General features: G+C 42.3%; 1 protein-coding gene across 1 annotated transcript in view; it reads left to right on the top strand.

Moving 5' to 3' along the window:
- CORO2A (coronin 2A) overlaps window positions 1-20,679 on the top strand; it is a 197,608-nt gene that overhangs the window by 913 nt on the left and 176,016 nt on the right. The gene's annotated exons all lie outside the window — the stretch shown is intronic.

Genomic DNA, 20,679 nt, shown 5'->3' with positions numbered 1-20,679 from the left:
AAGGTGCAAGTTTGGGAATGGAGCAAAACCTCCTGATCATTAAAATGTAATATATTTTATATTGTAATGATTGCCCATGGGGTATGGTGCATTTACATAGAACAGTAATACATATAGTGATAATGCTGTATTTGGTTTGTGAAAGTGCATGGTGTGATAAACTATACAAAGGTTTATTTACTAAACACCAATTTTAAGTGAGACCTGAAATGCAAAATGTAGACAAAAAAAAAGCAGATTTAGGAAAAAAGTCCACTATAATTACAGGTTGGCTTTTTCAGCCAAAATGTGGATTTTGGTTGAATTATTATTTTTTTAATGCTTGGTAAACAAACTTCTATTATCTTAAGTAAGGAAAGTAAAATAAAGTATGGAAGATTGCACACAAGTGTGTGTGTGTGTCTTAATGTGTTTGAAGATATTCCTCCTTTTGTAACGTTTTCAAACCATTAAAGGAACACTATAGTCACCTAAATTACTTTAGCTAAATAAAGCAGTTTTGGTGTATAGATCATTCCCCTGCAATTTCACTGCTCAATTCACTGTCATTTATTAGTTAAATCACTTTGTTTCTGTTTATGCAGCCCTAGCCACACCTCCCCTGGCTATGATTGACAAAGACTGCATGAAAAAAAAGACTGGTTTCACTTTCAAACAGATGTAATTTACCTTAAATAATTGTATCTCAATCTCTAAATTGAACTTTAATCACATACAGGAGGCACTTGTAGGGTCCAGCAAGCTATTAACATAGGGCAGGGGTAGGCAACCTTCGGCTCTACAGATGTTGTGGACTACATCTCCCTTGATGCTTTGCCAGCAATATGGCTGTAAAAGCATTATGGGAGATGTAGTCCAAAACATCTGTAGAGCCGAAGGTTGCCTACCCCTGACATAGGGGATAAGAAAATCTTAATTAAACAGAACTTGCAATAATGAAAGCCTAAATAGGGCTCTCTTTACAGGAAGTGTTTATGGAAGGCTGTGCAAGTCACATGCACGGAGGTGTGACTAGGGTTCATAAACAAAGGGATTTAACTACTAAATGGCAGAGGATTGAGCAGTGAGCCTGCAGGGGCATGTTCTATACACCAAAACGGCTTCATTAAGCTAAAGTTGTTTTGGTGACTATAGTGTCCCTTTAAGTCATTCTTAGAGCAAACGTACTTACTGGGTGTTACATGTATCTGCAAATTATATTTCCATTGATATTTATTAGACAGTCCCTACTGGATTTTATCTGTTGGTTTAGATAAAGTACTAGATGGGCAATATTATATGAAACAATTACTGGCAATAATGTTAATCATGTAGAGGGTGCAGTGTATAGAATTGGAATAAAACCCTCTGATCCTGATTTTTGTTTTCCTTGCCTCAGGTGTCTACAATATATGGACACTGAAGCTATCAACTGAATTTGCATACTCCTGTAGTCTGAAGTTTGTACAATTCCTTGGTTGTTTGCTCTGCATAGAGGGTTGGATCACGTGGTCACTAAGGTGTAATAGACAGACAGGTTGAAAGTTAAAACTCAGGCTTTTGTTTGTTTTTCCTAAATGATGTGCTACAGCTGGGAGGCCGCAGTGTAATCGGATAGGTTGTAACCTACAGCTTGCTTAATGCTTCGCTTTTTGTGTGGAGGTTAACTAGAGCAGTACCACAGGACTGTAAAAGTAACCCTAAACCCCAGAAGGAGGAAAGGCATTGCCATTGCAGGGAACTTTGTACCACTGTTTGGAAGATATAAAACTGTTTGGAAGATATAAAATTAATTAAAAAAACAAACAAAAAAAAAAAAACACAAAAAAATAAGTAATCGCTCCAACTAGGCAAACTGGTTTTAGACCCACTTTCAGTCAGTTTGCTAGAAGCATGAATATCTCTGTACTAAAGGCTTCAAAAAAAATGTGACATTTATAAGTTGCTGCTGAAGTTAAAAAGAAAGTAGAAGTCCCTAGGAAAAAAGTTTCCCATGTGCCTTGGTCCAAACAGAAGGTAATAACCACTGTTCTAGTAGTATTAGTGACCCTCTAAGCACCAAAACCACTACAAGTTGTTTTCAGGACAGTCCTGTCTTTGGCTGCTGTATCTTCAACCCTCTACAGCCACTCCAAAGTTACTTTCACATTATGCATCCAACACCATCCATATATATATATATATTTTTTTAGCAACAATGGATTGTGAAAATTGGAGATGGGTAAGCCCAGTGCATGCAGCTTATTATTGTTGCAAGATTGATGTAACGATCACATTATATCAGCAGTTAAAGAGGGTTTGGTTTTTGTCAAACTTCTTCAAGACCGTTTGAAACAAAATTGGTTGGCAGAAAACAGTACAATGATATGAATTATGGTGCATAGTGTGCCCTTTTAATGGCACCACTATTTTTCTCTTATGTACGTTTATGCGTACATAACATATATAAGGATTGTTTGCTTGTGTGGGTTTTCTTCATTGAGCCCTTCTAATACGAAATGTTACTTTCCTGTGCTTTAGAAGTAAGCATTTTTTACTCACATTTTAGGAAGTGTAATTTAAGTGTCTGCTGATCTCATCAATCAGGTTTCTCATAAGGAGAAACCAAGCAACAAATAAATAAAAAAAAAAAAGCACTCTTAACTACATCAAATGCAAAACCAATCCCAGTCTTGTGCCTCGTTTCATTCGGCAACCTCTTGTCATTTCCCTTATGCCATTTTCTGATTATGGCCATTCTTCACTTACATCTTCAGTCTATCAATCTAAATAGTGTGTATATATATATATATATATATATATATAACATGTTTTTTTCTTTTTTTTTGTAGCTTTGCATATTTGATATTATCCGATGCTATCTGACCTAATTATAATGGGTGATATAACTTTACATTTTGAAGTTTGCCAACACTTTTTTTAGTAAGTGCGTTGCAATGCAGCAAATGCATTAGGTGTCTGTTTTTTAGATGCCATCTTGAGTGGATTTCTAATTGTATATCACTGTCTGCATGCACTTTTAATTGGTTTTGAATTATATATATATAATTATATACACCAGGGAGCTGAGGCAGAAGAGCAGGTGCTCTTCTACCCTTTAGGCCTTCTCCCCTTTAGGCCTTCTCCCCTGCTACTGAACAGGAGGTGGCTGTGCTTATTTTCCCCTCTCGTCTGACCACCTGTCCTCTTGATCCCATACCTTCCCACCTTATGTCTTGTCTTGTACCATCCTTAATGCACATTCTCAAGTGCTCCCTCTCTACTGCCGTTGTCCTTACTCCCCTTTAAATATGCTACTGTCGTACCTATCCTAAAAAAGCCATTCCTAGACACATCTTCCCCTTCCAACTATCAACCCATACCCTGCTCCCTTTTTACTTAAAGCTTCTAGAAAGACTTGTCTTTGCTTGTTTCCTTAATTCCAACTCTCTCCTCGATCCTCTTCAATCTGGCTTCCGCCCTCTCCACTCTATTGAGACTGCTCTTACTAAAGACACAAATGACCTAATCGCAGCTAAATCCAAAGGCACTTCTCCATACTAATTCTTCTGGACCTCTCTGCAGCGTTTAACACTGTTGATGATATCTGCCTTTTCCAAACTCTTTAATCCCTCATCCTCTGTGACACTGTCCTCTCGTGGTTCTCCTCCTATGTCTCCCAACGTTCGTTCAGTGTCTCCGTGTCAAAAGACACCTCGTCCCCTCATTCCCTAGTCAATTGTTTAAGAAGTCCCTCAAAACCCATCTCTTCAGAAATGCCTATGGCCTCCCAGAGTAACTTCTATGTCACATATCTCTTTCTTCCTCTCTCCTAAAGATCCACACTCCACTATCACCCCCCGTTCTGCTACTTTCCCACCTTATTTGGTTGCTGTCCCCCTTGCTGCCTGTTGTTTTTATACCCCACCGCCTCTGGACTGTAAGCTCATTTGGGCAGCGCCCTCATTTATCTATTTTTTCTGTACCATTTTGTAAATGTCTAATTTATTATTAAATTTCCCCCTTTCATAATATTGTAAAGTGCTGCGGAATAGGTTGGTGCTATATAAATACTAATAATATATCATCGCTAATGTACAAAGTTAATTCAGGATTGAAGACAACCTGCAAAAGAGTTGAATTGTTGCCTGTTTAGTGTTATGGAACAGTGATTAGTAAACTTAAATTCTAAATAAGTTGCTGATTGTGTATTGTATTATCTGCACCCCTCAGACAGATATCAGACGTGCTATATGGAAGCATTGCTAGATTTATATTGATTACTTTGGAAACTGAAAATAGCGTTGGCTGGGCCCCTTATTTTACTATACAGGCAGCAGGGGGTCCTCAGGGGTGCCACTGCCATGACAACCGTTCCTTCTTTCCATGTCTCTGAATGAGTAAATGGAGCTGAAGCTGAGATAATCTGTAACAGGACAGGGTACTGAAGATGTTACGAGGCACAATCATGGAATAACTGGAACAGGACAGGGGCGTAATAGGTTAAGTGGAGCAGAAGCATGTAATTGGGCAGGATAGGGGATTGATGGGGTTAAAGCGGGGAGTAACTTGGAAATCGTAATAGCTGATAATGGATAAGGTGATGACACATGGAGTAGCTGGGTTCGGATAGGTGGCCGATTGCATTAAGGGGGCTGAAGTAGGGAGTAACCTGGTTAGGGTGGGTGATTAGGGTTAAGGGGGAGAAATGGGGAGTAACTGGTGGAAGATTATTGGTCTGGGGCAGGATGGAGTTTGGAGCAGGGAGTAACTGGGGAATTACAGGGTTATAGGGGTTTAACTGGTTTTAGTGCTTGTAGTATCCTTTTAACTTTAAAGGACCACTATAGGCATCCAGACAACTTCAGCTTTTCCTGGCACTATAGTGGTCCTTTAAGAACATCTTCCTGTTTAATAAGACTAGAACATACATATCTCAAATTGCCAATGTTTGGGTTTGTAGTGTACTGTATTTTGTCTTTCGTGATCTGCAATGACGATGTTTACAGAAAAAAAAATTCTTCATTTAAAATACAATGGTTTGAAACAATAAGTTGTTTGTGGAAGATATAGACAGAATTTAGGAAAATCCATGTTATTATGGAGGAAAAACCTCAACCAAACAACACGGCAGATCCAGGTCAATCCATATAATTTGTTTATAATGTTAACATTCATTAACTGTTAAGTGATTATCCTAAGTCCTCTGAGATTTTATTTATTTTTTCTACCATTGTATGTCATTTCGAAGTCCAATAAAAATGTAAATTTAAAAATAAAATGCTGGATCCTTGAAATTATGGGCGTTCCAGCACTGGAGGGTAACTTGGAGAAATTCCGTAGAAATTGAAATTTGAAGCATAGAACATGAATTATGTGCTGAGTTCTGTAATTTCTTGCAGTTTAAACCTAGTTCATGGGTTGGAACCTTCCGTGCTCAAGTTCAATATGTAGGATGTTTATAAAAAGCACTTCTCTCAAGAACATTATATTTGGTACTTGTTTAGAGTTTCATTCTTATTGCATCTGTGCATAGAACCAAGCTATGAACATTCTCAGATTACTTCTTGAAGGGAAGTCTGTCTTAGCCTTTGTCAGAATTAAAAATACTGCTGTTTATTCGTTTGTTTTCCCCTTGCAACCCTTCGGAGTCCCCTACCATTCACTTCCTACCAGTAATATGGACTGCCAAGATAACATGTATTGCAATAGCAGAACTAGGGATTTTTTTCAACTTAGATTGTGAAGTGTGTGTGTAATGAAGTTGTTGTTTTAATGACTCTTTTCGTGTTAGAAGAAAGAGGGTAGAACTGGGCTGCCCAATAGGTAGATTCCCAGATGTTGTTGAACTAAACCTCCCATGATGCTTTGTTGTTCTAAAGGCCTACAAAGATCGTCATGGGAGTTGTAGTTCTAGAACATCTGGGGATCTATTTATTGGGCAGCCCTGGTGTAGATAGTATGGTAGGTAATATGTAGTTTAATGAACACAATTTTTATTTTTTGCAATGGTGTTTGGTGGGATAAATTAGCTAGTATTAATTTATTTTGATTTGATAATATCCATATAGCACAACTTGGTTAAATGATGTCATAGAATACTAGGATGGGATTAAATGACTTCCCTAGTGGGTCATTTTGAGTAGAAAGTGCCCTGGCTCCAATAACTTCGGCCAATGTGAACTCAATGTATGTGTTTAAGGACACTCTTTCTTGTTACCTTGTCTATGCTCCTAGCTATCTTTGTGGTATTTTCATGTGGCAGAGCACTGCAATGTGGTCTAGTATCTCAGTATTTTGCCTTATTACTCTTAGAGCACCAACTGGAGGTCTGTCCCAAACTCTCCTCAATTTGTAGACCACCAGAGGACCACTCCCATCCCTACCAGGATAGGTATACATGGAATGTCTTGTTATTGAGAAATCTTTTATACCAGTGACTGCCACTGTGCCACCAATTAAAGGGAATATGAAAACACAATTTTGACTTCACAGTGCAAAGGTGGAACCATATTTAAGTACATAGTGGACAAAGTTGCATACACACCATGAAAGGAGTTTACATTTGATGTAACTAATACAAAATAACAATTGTTGGGTGAATAGCTTATTTCCAACTTTGGAAGCATGTCTACACCTCCAAGGCCGATGGAAATACCCCATGTTGTCTTTGGGACAAGACCACTTTTATCAGTGAGGGGATTGTGAAGGTGAGTTGGCCAATAAATAGGTAATTGGCATGCTACACTTTTATGACATAACAAATGACTTCTGTCAACATTGCACCGGCAAAACTCCCCCGGCAAAGTGTTTGCATCCAATATGTAAGTAGACACTGCTAAAACAGCATAGTTCCACAGGAGTATGGAAGCTGTGTATGAAAGTCCTACACATCAAGTTGTCCTTGATTAAATATTCATTTCATACACTTGCACAGATGAAGTAATGTCTGAGGCTTGAGCTGGATGGGTGGAATATATTACAATTTATTTATCAACAAACCATTGTTCGTCGTCTTCAGAAATATACATACAATTAGTTTTTTGTTTATGCTTTTGTTTTCCAATACTTTTTTTTTTTTTTATAGAATGGTAATATAATTACAGTAAATAGTAGCACCTTTATAAATTAGATATATTATTGCATACAACTCGTTGGCAATTTGCTGCTTGTACATAGAGCATATATAAAACAGGAAACCATATATGATTTAATACAGTTATACACAAAAGCAGGTGCAAGGGGTGAGCTCAGGCTGACCCTATTGCAATGCCTCTCCTTTCTGTTACCCGTTTTCGTGTCTGTAGGCATTTTTGGTTGAAATCAGGATAATTAAATGACTATATCAATAAACACCTGTCTGTCACTAGAGCAAAAAACATGTAATATGAATTTTATTAATACATCTATATTTCCAAGTTAAGTTTAGTCATTTTTCTCAGGATGCACACCCTCATGATGTGGACTGTGCGTGCTTAAGGTTTTACATGCCATTTCATATATAATAATAAAATTTCCCGGGTGTATGGAGTGTCACACTCACACTCTGGATTAGACACGATTTGTAGTGCTTTTATACGACTACATTGTATGTTGTTTTTTTTTATTTATATGCCCTATTTGATGCATCACTTATTGTTGCAAAATAGTTGCATCTCTTTTATATGTGCTTCACTTTTTCTATAATATCCATGTGGTGGTTCTTTTTCATGCTTTGAGTCCTTTATTATACTACAGTGTTCCATCACTTTAAATAGCAACTCTCGAATATTGGGCCTTGTGTTTTCAGGAGTTTTGTACTAGTGCAAAAGGGTTGAGGAGAACCTTCTATAAGAGGTAAACCTAAAAGAGAATAGGGGGTTAGGCCATAAAGTATATACCTTCCAGCCATTCTGCCTTGAAGCATTGAGCCCCATGTTCATGTGCTCTTTAACTCTCAGTAACTATGTAAGAACCCTTACTGGAACAAAATCAATAAAAAACTGATATCTGGGTATACAAATGCAGAGGACAAGCCAATTTTAACGTAAAGGGACAGCAGGAGCACCAGAATTATTTTGTCCTAATGCTTTCATTTCGGTGCGTAGCTGCTTTTTCTGCAGCCTTGCAGTTGGAAACAGTGCTGTTTTTCAGAAAAGGCTCTGTTTTATTTTTGCGATTCCCATGAATTTAGTGGTTAGCAATCAGATGGCCACAAAAGGTTCAGACTAAAGATGCAATAACCACATCTATTTTATGAAAATAATGCAAAGCTGAGTGGGGCACTTCGGAAATAAATTCAGAACTGCTCACTTCTACACAAGACAAAACACCTGTTCAATTAATGGATGGAGTTTTTTTTGTTTTTTTTTACATCTGAAAGCAGCTCTGTCACTTCTGAGTATTTTATTCAGTTATTATAATCTTTATGAAATACTGATGCTTATTCAGATACATTAAAAGAAAGTAGGAACTACTGTCTTGTGTGGTAAACCCCAAAGTTCACAAAAGGCAGATATCTCCTGTCCATTTTTATCCAATCTGAGCAGCCATGCCAATTGACAGCTGTGGTATTCAGGCATCATTTTGCTTATTGCGAGACATGATCTATGGAGGCTTCGTCAGTCTTATGGGATCATCTACAGACCTCAATATTGTACTCTCACACATATGTTTTGGGTACAGCACTGATGTTCCTTGTCTTGGATTTAACCTAACCCTACCTATGTTGCAACCTTATAATACAATGGTTTAAATCCTATTTTATCCACTTTATTCTTTGACCAATACCCCAAAATGACAAAGCGAAAACCAATTTCTGTTACACCAATACAAATTCAGCAAATGGACAAAACAAAAACCTAAAATATCAAATTGATTATCAGTATTCAGCAGCTTAGTACCAAGCTAAGGCACCTTAGTTAGCGATTACCACCTCAAGTGTTTTTGGATATGATGCAACAAGTGTTGCACACCTAGATCTGGGTAGTTTCTGTCATTCATCTCTGCAGATCCTCTTCAGGTCTGTTGGGTTGGGTGGGGACTGTCAGTGAACCTCTATCTTCAGGTCTCTCCAGAGATGTTTGATTGGTTTCAAGTCCAAGCTGTAGTGGACCACTTAAGGACATTCATTTGTCCCCAAAAAACTCTTGCTTTGTCTTAATTGTGTGCTTAGTATCTTGTTAGAAGGCGAACCTTCATCCTTATCTTAGGTTCTGAGCACTCTGGATCAGGTTTTCATTAAGGATATCTCTGTATTTTGCTTTACCTTCAACCCGGATTAGTCTTCACGTCCCTACTGCTTAAAAATCCCACCAAAGCATGATGCTATGTCTGTGCTTTGTTACTGGGATGGTATTGTCAGGTGATGTGCAGTGCCTGGTTTCCCCTACACAGGGTGCTTTGATTTGATGCCAAACATTTCAATCTTTGTCTCATCAGACTAGAGAATCTTATTTTTCAGTCTAACAATCCTTAAGCTGTTTTTTTGCAACTTCCAATGGGGCTTTTCATGTGTCTTATAGTAGAGGCCATAATGAGTAGATCAACGGAGTGTTGAAGTAGTGGTTGTCCTTCTTTCTCCCATCTGCAAGCGTGAGTTGGCCGGATAGGAGAAGGTCATGGGCAGAGCGGAGAGACCGAGATGGGGCATACCTATTGAGCTGTGAAGAGATATAAGAGGGGCAAGAATTACTCAGTGCTTTATAGGTATGGGTGAGCACTTTGAATTGACTCCTATAGGATACAGGAAGCCAATGTAAGGACTGACAGAGGGGTGAGGTGTGAGAGGACCGACTAGAGAGGAAAATCAGTCTGGCGGCAGCATTCATTACAGACTGTAGCGATGCAATACAGCTTTTGGGAAGACCAATCAGGAGAGTGTTACAATAATCCATACAGGAAATTACTAGAGCATGGACAAGAGATAGATAAATATATTCATACATACACACATTCTGATGCTACTTAACCACAATTTTATTATTTATATTATTTATATAATATTAAATATAAAAAACACGATTTTATTATTTTTATTTTATATTTATTATTTATATAATATTAAAATAAATATAAAAAACACAATTTTATTAATTTGTATAGGTGGCATCAGATTTGCTTGCCACTGTCTGAATATATAGGCAACGTGCTTATAACTGGTAAAACGTGTTGGCTCCTGCTTGTTTACTGCTGGCTTCCAGATTTTAAAATATTTGTCTGGGCCTGTTGTGATCCTTCTACTCATCTTGAATTAAAAAAGAAAATCCTTTGATTTTAAAATATTAAATATTTCATGTGTTCTGCTTAATGACTTGTGTCTCTTGACCAACATATTTTCAGAATTACTTTACAGCGCTAATGGGCCTAGACTTGAATGTGGTTTGATGCTTTTCTGATTAGAGATGACTTCTTGACCAAGTTTGTGTTTGTTTTGTCTTGCACGGATTACTCAATAAAGTAATATGCATATTCCCACCCCTAAGATGGAAAAAAAACAAAACTGTTGTAAATGTCTAAACATTTGCTATGAAATGTGCTTTAAAATTATTTTTTTATTTCATTTTATACAAACATGTATTCCTGACATTATAGTGTTAAACTACCTATTGGAGTTCCCAACCCCCTTAGATCACATGTGAAAGGTGTTTAAACTTGCCTTTTTTTCACACTGCGCCGGTCAGCCAATTCGATGCTTTTCCATAGAAAAAACATTGGGAGGCTATTGCGCATGCGTGGCAAAACACCACTCTGCACCAATCCGCATTTACTCAGAGGAGAATCGATGCATCTAAAGGGAATGTTCAGCACCTTCGTGCAGCATGTAAAATCACTGCACAGTTAGTGATGCATACTAAGGAAGGATCTCTGAGTGACTGCCACTAGAGGTGTTACTAGTCAGTAATGCATACACTGCCTTTTCTCTAAAAAGCCAGTGGTGACATTAAAAGGCCTGAAAGAGTTTGGTATAGACACCAGAACCACAACATTAAGCTGTAGTTGTTAGAGTGACAATAGTGTCCCTTTAATAAGAATTATACAATATTTTTTTTTTAATTTGTTGTATTTCATTTTGTCCTGGCACAGCTGGAGCATACTGTGTAAATTTGTTTAACTCCTGCAGTGGTGTACACAAGGGAGTATGCATTTATAAAACGCTTACAAAGAAATGTACGAATGCACATGCGCTTTATGTTTATCTGTAAATGCCCCAGCATATATGACAGTGCACGATGCTTCATGCTGCCTCAAACATCGAAATGCATTTTTCACTTATTTTCATCACAACACTAAACTTTGCAGTAGTCTTGAGATTGACTTGCATGAACCTGTCGCTTGCTAGCACCGCCATCTTTGCCCAGAGGGTCATCTTCGGCTTCTGGCGTTTCAGGGGGAGTTGGACCTGTGGAGTGGTCCACCTACAGACCACGTGACGGTTTATACTGTGCAGCGCTTTAACGCCTGTTGATGGAATAGACCATCATGCAGTAAAAGTACCAGCAGGGAGCCCGGCGGTGGATCAAGGTAAGCTGCTGAAGGGGTTTTATCCCCTTCAGCCCAGCGGGAGGGGGAACCTGAGGGTGAGGGTCCCCCAAGGATTACATAGTGTCAGGAAAACGGGTTTGTTTTCCTGACACTACAGTGATCCTTAAGGTTTGGATTAAGGGCACAATTAGAGAGAAATGTGTACATGTGGGGATATGATTGAATAGAGCAGCGTTTACCAATTGTGGTTCCACCAAAAGTTACAAAAATAAAATGGCGGTGAGTGAGCAGTGAGCGGTGATCTCCCTGCTCTGCTCTCTCACGCACACAGCAGTGATGCTGGAACCGGAATATGATGTCACTCCGGCATAACTAAGAGGTGCACAAGCTGAGCAGGGAGATCACTGCTCCCTCACCGCCAGCCGCTCAGCAGCCCCACTGGACCCCATGGACCGCTTGCAAGCAGCCCAGAAGCCCCACTGGATCACAGGGACTCAATGCCAGCACTCTGAAAGGTAGGGGGGCTGGGTGGAGTAAAATGTAAAAAAATAAATAAATAATTGTATTTGTGTCTGTTAGGGAGTTTGTATGTGTTTGTGTGTCTGTCAAAGAGTGAATGTGTGCTTGTCAGTGAGAATGTATGTGTATATGTGTTTGTCTGTCAAAGAGAATGTGCAAATGTGTGTGTATATGTCAGTGTGTCAAGGTGTGTATGTGTTTCAGTGTGTATCGCACATCTTGACACACAGATACATACAAACAGATACACACTGTGTGTCTGTGTGCCACTATCTGCCAGTGTGTGCGTGTGTCAGATTCATACACACTAGCACATACAGATACACACACACTTTGACACACAGATACACCCGCCTTGACACACAGATACACATACACACTGTGTGTCAAGTTGTGTGTATCTATGTGCGTGTGTGTTGGATATACACATACACACACTGGCACATACAAGCACAGATGTACACACCTTGACTTACAAAAAACGTTCCACGACGTTGATAAATTATGTCAAAGGGTTCCAAAGGAAAAAATAATTGGGAACCCCTGTAATAGAGTATTACGATGATACAGAATACAAATGTGGGATGATTGCATTAAGAAGGGCGGCCGACTTCCCCGCTATTCGGCACGTCCAGTGGACCTACTCTGCTCCTACACCTTGGACCGGTGGGGGTTATCCCGGTTCCCACTGGCCTGCCTGCCAAATACTGCAGCTTTCCTCCCAGAATGGACTCTCAACTCACACTACTCAAAATGGCGCCTGATATCCTGTCTGACACAAAGGGTAAGAGCCTAACCAGGCAGCCTCCTCACAGCTCTATATAATCTACCCTTCTGCGTCTCGAGGAGCTATTTACAGAGGTTCTGGCTGAAACTTCAAAACTGCAGAATGACCTGCCTGTCGGAGCAGGAGATCTTCAAGCAGAGAAGACTGCCGACAGGGGACCCCCTCCGGCTGACCCAACTAGTTCAGCACGCACCAATGCACAAGTATGCCTACCTGGGCCGAGAGCCCACCGAGGCAAAGCCCTGTCGCATCGTCCACACTGACTGCGGATCATCTGTCGATGAACAAGACTATCACCCCGATATTTAGGTCGCTCCCTGCGGTGGAAAGTCTTGGCTCCTGCGAGACACCAGGAATGACTAAGGCACAAAGATGCAAGCCCTCAACCAGGGGCTAGAGGGGAGACCCGCTCCAAGGTGGCAGCTCAGATCCACACGCAGACTCTCTCAGAGAAAAGGCAGTGTTTACATTGCCCCTAGGGGAACCTCCAAGTGGCCACTCCTTAGATGGCCACTGGAGGGGCTTCCTGGCTCAGGGCTGCACAGTAAGTAGCCCTGATGTTCAGCATCCCGACGCTCTGCATGGAGACACTGAATTTTCCTCATAGAGATGCATTGATTAAATGCATCTCTATGAGGTCCTGATGGGCCAAAATGGCATTTGGCCCCGCCCCGTGCTATGTCACAAAAGGGGCGGAGCCAGCACCGGCAGACCCGCGCGGCGCTGGAAATAAGGTGAGTTTTAAACTTTTATAGGGGGCTAACCCACCTATTTGCTGGATTTAGACTATAGGGTCAGGAATACATGTTTGTGTTCATGACCCTATAGTGATCCTTTAACCTCTCTCATACAGGTTAGAATAACATTTTACATGTATCTTGATATATAAATCTTGCTAGCTACCTTACTCATACCCATACCTTACGTATGGGGCGCATTGCCTGGCGATCAGGGTAGCTCTAGGGAGGTTGTGAGTTTACTGCACGCAGTTTTAGAACAGTTGTCTGGGGGGTCGCAGGCGCAGAGCAATAGTGCACAGGCATCTAGGGGGGGTTCAAGGAGGGTTTAGACTGTGTCTGCCTGGGTGTATCATATCCCCTCTGGGAGTCCATATCCCCGCGGAAACGCAGGACAGGATTTGTAATGGTGAGTACGTTGACTTCTTGTCCTTGGTTCCCCCTGACAGGGAATCTGTTGACAGGCCCCGTAGGGGGGATCCTCATAGGGGCGATACGTCTAAGCAGATTCCTCGCACGTTCGGCAACTGGCTTCAGGGGTTTAATATTTATTCTAGTAACTTAGTCCGTCGTTTTCCAGAGAAGGCTAGCTCTCTATTTGGGTATCTGGATTTAATCTGGGGGGCTTATAATATTTATGGGGGCCAGTGTTGGTTTCGCTATGACCAACTGTTTCGGCACAAAATGGCAGCATGCCCGGTCATGGACTTCAGCATGCAGGATGGTAGCCTATGGCTACTTCTGATGATGCCGTGTAGACCATCACCATCTCCTTTTCCAGGGCCTGCCGGCGTGCACAGTGGCGCGCCGGCAGGCCACAAGAGAGGAGTCTGCTGGCTGTTCAACGAAAGCCAGTGTAAATGGTTCAGTTCATGTCGCTTCAGACATGAATGCTCTCATTGTGGAGGAGCACACCCCGCTATGCGCTGCTTTAACCCCTTAAAGACCAAACTTCTGGAATAAAAGGGAAGCATGACATGTCACACATGTCGTGTGTCCTTAAGGGGTTAAAAAAGGGAGACCGAGCTCGGGGAAGGGTACCGGTAGGGATGACGTACCTAGAAGCGAGGACTCCAGTGAGCGTCACAAGGATGCTGCCGTGGCTCGACCGGTATCCCAATAGACGTGCCGCGGCGGTTCTGTTAAGGGGATTTTTGAAGGGCTTTTGGAATCCCTTTGTCATGTCTGAGTCCTTTTGTTTCGCGGAAAACTTGAAATCGGTCCGTGGGATGGAGGATCGGTTACAGGACAAATTGAATAAGGAGATTCAACGGGGGCGGATGGCCGTCCCCTTTGTCTTTCCTCCCTTTCACAATCTCCACGTGTCACCGCTGGGCTTAGTCTCCAAGAAAGAACCCGGCTCCTTCCGATTAATTCAGCACCTGTCTTACCCGGCTGGAGGATCGGTGAACGATGACCTCGGAAAGGAGGTGTGTCGGGTTCGATACGCATCCTTTGAATAGGGCTTTGGAACTGGTTCGGGCCGCTGGAGCGGGTTCCCTGCTAGCCAAGTCAGACATTGAGTCTGCCTTTCGGCTGTTACCAGTACACCCCGAGTGTTTCCACCTCCTGCGTTGCCACTTTCGTGGTAGTTATTATTACGATATGTGCCTGCCCATGGGGTGTGCGATTTCTTGCTCATACTTCGAGATGTTTTCTTCCTTTCTCGAATGGGTTACTGTTCAGCAATCAGGTCGGATCTCAGTTACGCACTACTTGGATGACTTTCTGTTTGTGGGCCCTGCGGGGTCCCAAGTATGTGTGGACTTGTTGACTTCCTTTCGGGCTATAGCTAAGGAGTTTGGGGTTCCGGTCGCTGAAAATAAGACAGTGGGCCCGGTGACTGGGCTATCGTTTCTCGGTATCGAAATTGATACCGTGAATATGACTTTTCGGTTGCCGGAGCATAAGCTCACGGTTCTTCTGGAATTAGTGGACCGGGTCAAAGGAGCTAAGAAGGTTCAATTGCGGCAGATGCAGGTCCTTTTGGGTCACCTGACCTTTGCGTGTCGGGTTCTTCCCATGGGTCGGGCATTCTGTCGTCGACTTTCGTTGGCCACGATCGGTATTCGGGAACCGCATCATTTCATCAGGGTAAACAATGGCATGCATGAGGATTTACGCGTCTGGAGTTCCTTTCTGGGCACCTACAATGGCCACTCATGTTGGCTCTGGGAGGCTGCACCCAATGCATTGTTGGATCTCTTTACGGATGCTTCTGGCTCCGTGGGATTTGGTGCGTTCATTCGTGGTCAGTGGTGCGCAGAGTCATGGCCGGTGGGCTGGAAAGGTAGGGATATCATGCGCAAACTCACCTTTTTGGAACTCTTCCCAATCGTGGTGTCCTTGGATCTCTGGGGTGGAGAGTTGCGAGGTCATGTTGTAGTTTTTCATACTGACAACTTGAGCGTGGTTCACGTTATTAAGCGGGCTACTTCTGCCTCCCTTCCGGTGTTGGCCCTGCTCCGGCGCTTAGTGCTGTTAAGTTTACGCTTTAATGTCTGGGTTAAGGCGTGTCATGTTCCTGGGGTATTGAATGTGGTGGCTGACTCTCTTTCTCGGTTTCAGTGGGACCGGTTTCGAGAGGCGGCGCCCAGGGCAGACCGAGTGGGTCCTGTCGGTCCTGTCCTCCATCTTTATGGGACCTGAGACGGTTGTTGGCGGATTTGCTATCCCAGGGGTCATGGCGGGCCTATCAGGAGGTATGGTCTCACTGGCTGTCCTTGGCCGATAGGACTCAAAGGGTTTTATCAGAAGAAGGCCGGTTCAATGCCACTCTGCTTCTCCTAGCCTCTTTGGAGTGTCAAGGTAAGTCTAGTGTCACCAAGGTAAGTCTAGTGTTGCGTGCTATGTCTGCCTTGTCCTTTTTCTTTCGTTTTCTGGGTTGGAGGGATCTTTCCAAAGAATTCATTATTCAGAGGGTATTGAAGGGTTGGAGACTTCGAAAGGGTAAGGATCGCCATAGACTGATCTCTGCGGACCTGCTGGAGCTTTTGTTGAAAGTCCTTCCGAAAGTATGTGCTTCTGATTTTGAGGCGTTACTTTTTCGGGTAGCCTTTTCTTTGTTTTTTGGGGGCGTTTAGGGTGGGGGAGCTGGTGGCTCCTAACCTACGGTCGTTATCTCCTATGTTATTGTCGGACGTGCATCTTTTGGCCTCGGCCCTGGATCTTCGGGTTTGTCGGTCGAAAACCGACCGTGCTGGGTTAGGTGCCTGGGTGCAAATTGGTGCCGCCAGCGGCCCCTTCTGCCCAGTGCGGTTGTTGGAATCGTACTTAGCAGTTCGTGCGGGCCGGGTGGGCTCCTTGTTGGTTCATGCTGATGGGGCCCCGTTAACTCGGTATCAGTTCTCAGCTAAGCTTAGGGCGGCTTTATTGGCAGTCGGTGTGGACGTTTCAGGATACTCGGCTCACTCCTTTCGGGTTGGGGCTGCTACTCAAGCAGGCATGTTAGGGTTTTCGGAAGCCTCGATTAAGCGGTTGGGCAGGTGGGAGTCGGGTCGCTTCAAGTTATATATTCGGCCGCATCTTTTGTACTTTTCTTTCTTGTAGGTTCCCCTCGTGTTGTCTGGATTCTGGGTCACTCCTATATTTATTGGTCAGCACGCAGAGCCGAGGAAAGGTCCTACGGGAGGCATTCCCTTTGAAGTGGCCAGGGTTCGGTGGCGTGGTGTTCGGGGTCTCTCCTGGGGCCAGTTTTTCACGGAATGTGTTCAGTTACGGAGGTTTGTGTCCGGGCCTGTTACGTTAGTGGTTCACGTGGGAGGTAATGATTTGGGTCGGGTTAGAACGGTGGATCTCCTCTGCATGACAAAGCATGGCTCTCTTCCGAGACCTCACGCTTATTTGGTCCGAAATGGTTCCGCGCCCCTGTTGGCGGGCATTGCCGCACGCCCGCGGGATTGAGCGGGCTCGGCGAAAATTGAACATGGTGGTTGCCAGGTTTGTTCGAAGTCTCGGGGGCATAGTGGTTCGTCACATGGAGCTGGAAGGGGATAACAGGAATTTGATGCGGAGGGATGGGGTCCACCTAACTAGTATTGGGCTTGATATTTTTAATTTGGGACTTCAATCGGGAGTGGAGTTGGCGCTGGCTGCGGGGGGCGCGATGCCGACAGGAGGGACTGGACAGGGTCGACATCGCGGTGGCGGTGTTCCTGGCCAGCGCATTGGAAATTGAAATAAATGGTTGAGTCAACTTGGGGAGTCGCAGCCTGTCGAGGGCTGATGGCGGTAGGCAGGCTGATATGAACTCTTGGACAAATAAGTGGTATCTGCCTGTTGTGAGAAGTCTCTCAACAGCTGGCAGTTGGATGGAAAGCTGGTCTGTGTCAAGAATTAATAAAGCTGTGGCCGTTGCCCTTACCCATAACTCTTGTGTAGTGTTATTATTTACAGAGGGCAACGGGGGTTGGGGGTTTGCTCTGGATCAGCAGTCATGCATGTGTTCTAGAATACCCCTAATGTAAAACATCTCAAAATAGCTTTGGTCCTTAAGGAGTTAAAATCAAAATGTCCTCCTTTGTCCATTTGAAATGTCAGGAAGCATGATTATCTTATTCCATCTCCTTTTTTTTTTTCATATCATAACAAATGTTATAAATCTAAAGATCTGTCTTGGCACAGCAGCTGCTACACCGCAATTATCCCAATGTTTCTCTGAGAAGAACTGTCTACGTTGGGGGGGTTATCATGCTGTGACTGATATTACAGAACATGTCTCATTTCAATTAAAGGAACACTGTAGTCACCCAGACCACTTAAACTAACTGAAGTGGTTTGGGTGCACTGTCCCTTTTGTACTTAGTTCTGCAAAGTCTACCAGAGAGCCATGAGGGCTTCCTGAATTGAAACCGATCTTTGGTCTGGTATCTGCCACTGGACGTCCTTATGCTCTGCATGAGAACCTCCAGCGTTAGATTTTTCTTCCACATTGGAAGGCATCGATTCAATGCTTTTATATAGGGAGGTCTAATGTGTGTTGCGCATTAGACCCAGCTCGTCGCGGGCTGGAAGAGGTGCCGAAGTGTCGACCCAGCTACGAGGGAAATTGGCACTGAGAAAAGGAAAATAAAGTTGTTTTTTTTTTTTTTTTTTTTTATCCCTTTATTTACTGTGGGTGTGGGGGGCATGGGGACGCGAGGGAGGGGGAGCGAAACTGCCATGAATGCAGCTTTGTGGTCCTGGCACTATAGTATCCCTTTAATGAACATTTTTATAAGGATCTGTCCTGTCTGACAGCCACTAGAGGCATACTACCTGGCAAATGTAAACATTACCATTTCTGAGAAATCTCACAGTGCAGGGGCAAGCTCTGTGCACCAGGACCACTATATTAAGATATACTGTTTTTTGGTTCTTAGATTGTCCATTGAACACATAAAATACTAATGACATGACATCTTAAAATATAAAAAATGTTCTACTGTCTACTTGTTGTATAACTTCTTATCCTCTTCGCGTGTTGCTGTGGGTTTTTTTTTGGGGGGGGAGGAGGGTTTTTTTTTTTTGACACCGTAGCTTTGACACAAATAGCTGACACAGTCCATTTAGGCAAACGTTTGTGGATAATGAGACCTGTTTATAAGTTTCACAGGGTCATATTGCAACATGCTTGCTTTATTGACTACCATTAGCTGTGAACTGTTTTTTTTTTTTTTTTGTAATAGTGGTTGAGACGGGCAGTATTAACAAACAAAGTACCAGTAGTTGTGCAAGACGAACAATACTGTTAATACTGTTGTTAGATACAATCCATGTTTCAAATTCCTGGCTTAAACACACTTACTAAGTAAATAACCGACCCTAGCAGGCCTAATGCTCTTTGATCAGGCTATCTGCATACAAAGTCCAATGAAACATAATAAGCCCATAAACACAATCTGTAGGGGATTTTGGCCTGTGAGCACAGTGTTTTATAGCTGTTTTATAGCGATCTAATAAAAATTCTCCAGTATTTACACTGTTGCTTAAAGTGTTGTTAGTAGTAAGTATATTTAATCCAGGAAAAATACAAATATCTATAATTTGTCATTGGTTTGTATGTGTTTCACTTTTTTATTTTAATAAGCGTGATATGATTTAAATTCTTCTTAAAATGGTTCAGTTTACACATTTATTGAAAAACACCTTAGATTTCCCACAATTCCTATCTTATCTTAGTTAGAATTCCCTGACTGCTCGATTTCTGAGGCCAGTCTTTTTTAAACTCCAAATGGCCGGCTCCCTAAAAGATATGACATCAAAAGGATGGTATTAAGGAACAAACGGTACAATATGATCAGATTCACAAGCCTTTTTTTGCTTTACTAATTGTTTTGTCACCACAGTGTCAGATTGTCAGGAACGTCTTTGTAGGGACAAAATACACTTGCTTCCAGATTACAGTATAACAAATGTGTATCTTTACAGATATCTGCTATTTTACTCAGACTGGGCTATCTGCAGCTTGACAGCTCATCAAAATGGGACATGCTCAGTTAGGGTTGGCAAGCAAACCTGACAAACACCAGTCAGTGAGAATGGAATCTGCAGGGTGAGGGCTCCTCATGCTGCAGACAGACACCTTTTTGGAATTGGAACAGAGCCCCTATTTAGAAGCTGCTTAGAGTGCCTCAGCTGATTTCATATAAAACAATGTCAAACAACTTAAGCTGCTTTGGCATCTGATATAAAGCATTAGTGACACTGCTGGTAATTGGAAGATGTTAATTGTTTTGTATATTTCTAATGAAATGCAGTAGCACCTCTGGAACCCTATGACTGCCGAGATTAAATTTTTTTTTTTAAATTCTAGGATAATGGTTATTTTGAAATCGTGTAAAACCAAAAAAAACAATTGGGTAAAAAGTTTGCTCATGAAAGGCACTAAATACATTGGGCTGAGTATAGGGTGGCACTGTCAGGCTGTACTTGACTTTTCCCAATCGCTTCCTCTCCTCTTCCACTTACATACTCCTTTTTTTTTTTTTTTTTTTTATCTATTTCTAACTAAAAACAAAAGACAAAGTAGGGACTATGTATTTTTCCTACGCCTGACACTTAGACACAAGGCGGAGCTCCCACCATCTAGAAGTGTCAATCCTTACAGCTGTCACCAGTGATGGCTGCAGGGAATTGGCTCTGTCTGGAACCTCCATAGACATCAGTGCTGTACTCTTGCGCATTTAGTTACGTCAGCAGCACTAGTAACTGAAGTGGACCAGCTGGAAGAAGATG

The sequence above is a fragment of the Pelobates fuscus genome, chromosome 5, assembly GCF_036172605.1.
Source record: "Pelobates fuscus isolate aPelFus1 chromosome 5, aPelFus1.pri, whole genome shotgun sequence".
Classification (NCBI taxonomy): domain Eukaryota; kingdom Metazoa; phylum Chordata; class Amphibia; order Anura; family Pelobatidae; genus Pelobates; species Pelobates fuscus.
The sequence above is the reverse complement of the archived record's forward strand: the minus strand, read 5'-3'. Positions and strand labels throughout refer to the sequence as shown.